Source organism: Thamnophis sirtalis, unplaced genomic scaffold (genome assembly GCF_051295495.1).
Source record: "Thamnophis sirtalis isolate CommonGarterSnake01/CBP01778 unplaced genomic scaffold, rThaSir2_p1.2 scaffold_6, whole genome shotgun sequence".
In the NCBI taxonomy this organism is placed as follows: domain Eukaryota; kingdom Metazoa; phylum Chordata; class Lepidosauria; order Squamata; family Natricidae; genus Thamnophis; species Thamnophis sirtalis.
In genome coordinates this window covers 100345802-100351832 of record NW_028261386.1, presented here as the reverse complement: position 1 = coordinate 100351832, position 6031 = coordinate 100345802, and positions in this window count along the sequence as shown.

Sequence of the window (6031 nt, the reverse complement as noted above, 5' to 3'; positions counted from 1 at the left end):
GTAGAGCCTTATAGTGAAATTCATGCTCATCAAAGGATTGAGCTCAGCAGCACACACAACTGGCAATTTTCAGGTAAACCTGAAGGTAGGTAATCTGAGTGTGATGTCCAAAGCACATAATACCACAGCATGTAAGGCTGTATCAAGCAGGCTTAGCTGCCATGTGGTGTGATATAAAAAGGCTCCAACTAACAGGATGTCAGCTAAGACTGAAGTACTTATTATATTATGTCTTTGGGAAGATTAAATGTGAATCCACTGGGTATGTGCAAAAGGAAGCGTATCTTGTAAACAAAATGTTATTCAAAAACCCAGTTTAGCTTTCATATGTCCTTTTCTGCTCTGCACAAATACTTCAGTGGTTTAAAGCAGATGATTTGAATTTGCCTTTTCTGCCTTTCCTGTTGAGAATTCCAGTAGGTGACAAAACACAAGCTAAGATTTTCAAATTAGAGTTCAGCCTCACCTTTGCCAGTTTTCATCTCATGATGTAGCAAAAGCCAATGAATTTAACAGCATCTTTTTTAAAAAGTTGTTTCACTACAGATTTGTTGCCATTTAGTTCATGAGACAAAAAAGTCATTTTGAAAGAGGAGACATGACTAAATAATGCATCCATCAATACACTGAAAACTGCACAGCTAATGACCCACAACATATAGAAACTGCAACAACTCCATCAAATGATACCTAATTTCCATAAGTGTGTTGTGTGTGTGTGTATACATATACATATACACACTCAGCAAACAATCAAGGTGAATTGCTACAATTATATGAAAAGGTCAACTGGCTTTGCTCTAATTATATTTTTGTGCATTGGTTGGCCTTATTTTAAAGATTTATCTACCTTTTCACATTGACTCATTAAATGTAATCCATTGCCAAAAAAATAGATCAGTTGCAAAATAAAAAGCCTTCCCCCCACAAAAGCACAATCACAATAACCTACAGCTGCAAACTGCTACTCTTTCCTCCTTTTACTCGGCCACGGGAACATCTGAAAAGTTCAAACTCATTGCAAGAACTAGGTCATTTTATTATACAATCACCAGTCTTTTGCTTCCAACAGTTTTGGCCAGTCCATAAAGGGCAGAGGGGGTGATTTTAAAACAGGGACTGGGAATTAGGCAGAGACCCCTGTGGAAGCTTGAAACTCATAGCATGTCACTTGAGTTTGCAATGTGAGTAATTGTGGGGAGGTTGGGAAATGCACTTAACAAAAAAGAGAGGAAAGGCAAGTGCAGTGGTTTTTTTTTTTTCAAAATAGGTAACTCAGGCCAGGTCACACACACACACAAAAAAAACCTGAAGCATTTCAATTACTGACTTGATGAGCTAACTAGAAATGATTGCTGGATAGTTCTCTTAAGTTTCCAAGATCCTTCATTTACACAAGAATAGTATTAAATGCTATTAAATATATTAAATTAAATATATGTTATGTGAAAATCTGGATGGCTCTTGTTTCCTTGATCTTCCTTAACAGTGTAGAGCTGGACACACAAGATAGGATAATCTTCTATTAACTGGCATGTGTGCAAATATTGCTTGCAGTGGGGGAAAAAAACTTTTTTTTAATGATCAGACAATTGTTCCATTTAAAGTTGCAATATTAGCAACTTAAAAATAAAAAGAAATGCTACATCACTCCTTGATATTTGCTAAGCTTGATCTACAAATCAAATCTAATCAATTCCCCCAAAATGAAAACATTTGGCAATGGTAGTGTCAGAAATTTTGAAGACCATGCTGTGTTCCACATCCAAGCAAAATTCTTTGAATATGTTTTTCTTATGCCTTAAGGGTGCTTGCAGAGCCTCTCCTGAATATATTCTGATAATAGTTGATAAGAATGGAAATAGTTATCTTCAGTTCTCCTCTTCCTGAATTGAGTGTCCAATGGGGGGACTTTGGTGCTCTCTGAGGTTCTTGGCTTATTTGGCAGTTTCTTGACTGGGGTAGAGAACCTCTAAGACCACCCTCACCAACACTGACATGGGAAGCCATTAGAATATAAACTGAGAGCAAACCCCACTCCTTACTACCACTGATGATGTTATCTCATTTGGGTAAGAAAACATTCAAGCTCAGAGAATACCAAAGATCCCTCAACTTGAGCTACAAATGTTCTCCTTTACAAGTGACTAGTACTCAATGATATGCATCTCGCAATGACAATCTTTGTGCTCACAGGTGGACTGTATTAAAATGTGAAGTACTATTAATACAATCCCCTGCATGGATTGCCCCTGTGAGTATGTAGGACAGATGGGGAGGAAGCTAACCCCCAGATTGCAAGAAAACAAGTGAGCAGTCAGATGAAGAGACCTGAACTCACTGGTAGCCTCACGCTGCAATAAACAACGAGACACATTCAATTTTGCAGCTACCAAGATTGTTGGACAAGCAGGCACAAAAACAGCCAGGGAAGTGATTGAAGCCTGGAAAACAGGACCTTCATTAATTAACAGGAGTGCTGATTTACCCACCAGCATATCAAGTACTGAGATGGTGAGAGCTAGGCAGCACAAGCAGATGACAGCTAATGACGTAAAAACATTATGCACACCCCAATCAACATCTAAAAAGCCACTTATAACAGACACTAAAAATACCACATACAGAACAGAACACACTCTGCTAGAGAAAAGTTCCCTGAAAATAGGCTCCAGCAAGAGTCCGAAAGCTCAGAAGACAAATCCTCTAGTCCTGGTGACCAACCAAGATTGGATCCTGCAATATTATTATAGGCTACAATTTTTCTAGATAATCCTTATGCAGCATCTTTTTCTTAGGGCAATGGACAAGCATGTTTGACTGTAATCTCTTTTTCAGCTGCCAACTGTAAAGATTTTGGCTGTGAACTGATCCATAGGAGATGAGAGTGGGTTTAAGAAAGGTGGCAGAAAATAAAAGAAGGTCCATGAGGTAGCAAAAAAGATACAGTATGGTTCCAATAGCATTATTAATTATGGAACATCACCATCCTTACTTTGATGTGGTCCTAGAGACGACAGCCAGAATAGCACTATCTCCAGAGAAGATAAAAATAATGTGAGTTGTGCCTGCTTTGAGAATAGCCAAAATTTAAGTTCTGAAAAATATAGCATTTTCAGCAATGATTCTTTATCTTTTAGAATTCCTTGCCAAAAGAGGTATGTGGAAATTTGCAAATTTTAATCATATTCTGACTGTTATCTTCTAAAATATTATGCACTACAAACTACCTTGAATGATGATCAAGAAAATGAGATGGATTGTCTATGTCATAATCAGGAACTGAGTTCTATTTGAGAGAATATTTACTGACTTTCAGTTTCATTTATTAAAATGTCTCTATTTAAAATTAGGGAGGCAGAGGCATTCGTTTTAATTCAATTCTTGTGCATTGTATGAACCATCTTGGGTGGTCTTTGTCTAACCAACTTAACTATAACCCTGGGATCAAGCTCTCCCAAGGTCCTCTATAGAAGGTAATCAAAACTATAAATTTGAAGATTACAGGATGAAGAAAATGCTCCTGTACTGAAATGTACTGCAGTCTGCTTCATGCTATGGTATAAAAGTTAGAGGAAGAGTGTATAATCAAAGTAAACTGCAGGAGATCCTAATTAAGAAGGAAGTGGAGTTCTCGAATAGCTAAATGAAAGACCTCCTAGAATAATTCATGACTAGTTCTGATAGACCTAATTTACACAAATCAAATGGGAGACAGGAACATAATCGGAATGAATGGAACATGAAGTATAAGTGCATAAAGAAAGGATGGATGAAAAACTTAAACATTTGGGATCATATGATAAGATCACTAGGTATGAACGTTAAATGTAACCCCCCCCCCAAAAAAAAGCCAATGATGACAACTAGACAAATGCTAATCACTTAATGCTAGATTTTGTTAAAGGATATATTCAATGTTTCTCTATATCTTATATTTTAGGAAGGATTCTTCATAGTTCAAACTGAAAAATATTATTTTTTAGCAATACATACATACATTAATTCAGAAGATTTTAAAGGCTAAAGTACAAGTGAAACCACTTGTGAGACTTTTCTTTTGAGACTAATGGACAAGAAACTAGTCATGGAACTTTGTTTTATGTATGACAACTGTAGCAAGACTATTATGTGCTCAAAAGTAGAAAGATTCAGCACTAGATTGAGCCATGAGGGTGCAGTGGTTAGAGTGTAGTCCTGCAGGTTACTTCTGCTGGCTGCCAGCAGTTCAAATTGCACCAGGCTCAAGGTTGAGTCAGCCTTCCATCCTTACGAAGATGGTAAAATGAGGACCCAAAATGTTGGGGGAAATATGCTGACTCTGCAAACTGCTTAGAGAGGGCTGTGAAGCAGTATATATGTCTAAGTGCTATTGCTATTGCTACCCACAATAAAGAAATGGTTGGTGAAGAAGATGGAGCTTGTGGAGATGACTAAATTAATCTCTGATATGAGAGGGAAAAACCTACATTTATGATTGACTGGGAACCCTTTATAGACTTTTTTACATAGAATAGAAAAAAATGTACTTTTCACATGTGGTTTTGATGATTAGAGAAAAAAAGAGTGAACTTGTAATCATAGAAATGATTATATTTGCTGCAAGTGATATTAAATGTTTCTTCCTTTCTATTTTTTTCCTTTTGTACTTTTGCTTTACTCCTTATTCTTTTGTGTTAGTTTTTGTGTTCTTTGTAAAACTTTTAATAAAAAAATTATATTAAAAAAGCAATTGCTAGAATTCATGCTTTGATGCTCCAAGAAATGTTTGTGTTCTATATTATATTTCATAGTCAAAACAGCTATCATAATTAGTTTGTTTTTCATATGGATGTTTTATACTCATCTTCTTGATTTGATTTGCTAATGTACAAAATTGCATGGAAAAAAAACCCTTGCAAGTAACAACAAATAACCATGATTAATCTTTTCCTATCATGTTAAATTAGGTTAATGTGAACAGATGCAAACCAATTGTATTCTGTGTTTAGCATAACTAAACCTTATACCTTAACATTAGATGTTTCTGATCATATGTCACATAGCTGTTGAGAACTACTTGAAATATAATAGGAATATTTATCATCTTTCTCCTAGACATGGCTGTGTTCTCATAACATGGCTAACGTAGCCTGCCATTAACTTGTGGGAAACACTCAGTTGCATGGTCTGGCAATGCATGAACACAAATCGTCTAGTAAAACACAAGATCACTTCTTCCTCTCTAGCGGGCTATTTAGAATGGAATAGAATAACAGAGTTGGATGGGACCCTGGAGGTCTTCTAGTCCAACCCCTGCTCAGGCAGGGAATACTATACCATTTCAGACAAATAGTCATCCAATCTCTTCTTAAAACTTCCAGTGTTGGAGCATTCACAACTTCTGGAGGCAAGTTGTTCCACTGATTAATTGTTCTGTTAGGAAAATGATGAAGTTAATGCCAGTATGTATGTAGTTGGGGGTGGGGGGTGGGGGTTGTGGGATTTTTTTCTTTTCTGCATTTCTATTTTTTGTTCTTTTATTTTTCAATTTGCATTACTGTTTATCCCAAAGATGTTTTTTTTCAGGGAAGCAACTGGACTTTCTTGTTTCTTCTTTTGAAGACGTTTCGCACCTCATCCAAGAAGCTTCTTTAGCTCTGACAGCATAGTGGAGAATGGAAGGATTTATATTCCTTGCAGACAAAGAGTGCTTCAAGGACCCTCTAAAAGGATGCAAACGAGCAGCTGTCTGCAAGGAATATAAATCCTTCCATTCTCCATTATCCTGTCAGAGCTGAAGAGGCTTCTTGGATGAGAGGCGAAAGATCTTCAAAGAAAAAAACAAGGAAATCCAGTTGCCTCCTGAAAAAAAGCACTTTTGGGAGAACCATGACCTGGATGACTGAGAATCTCTACAGACATTGCTGTTTATCTTTTTAAATGTTAAGTGCTACTAAAATTACTATTAAAAACAAAACAAAAGTAGCACAGGCATCCATTGGACTCACAATGATGCCATGCATAATTTGCATCAGTTGCCAAAAAAAAA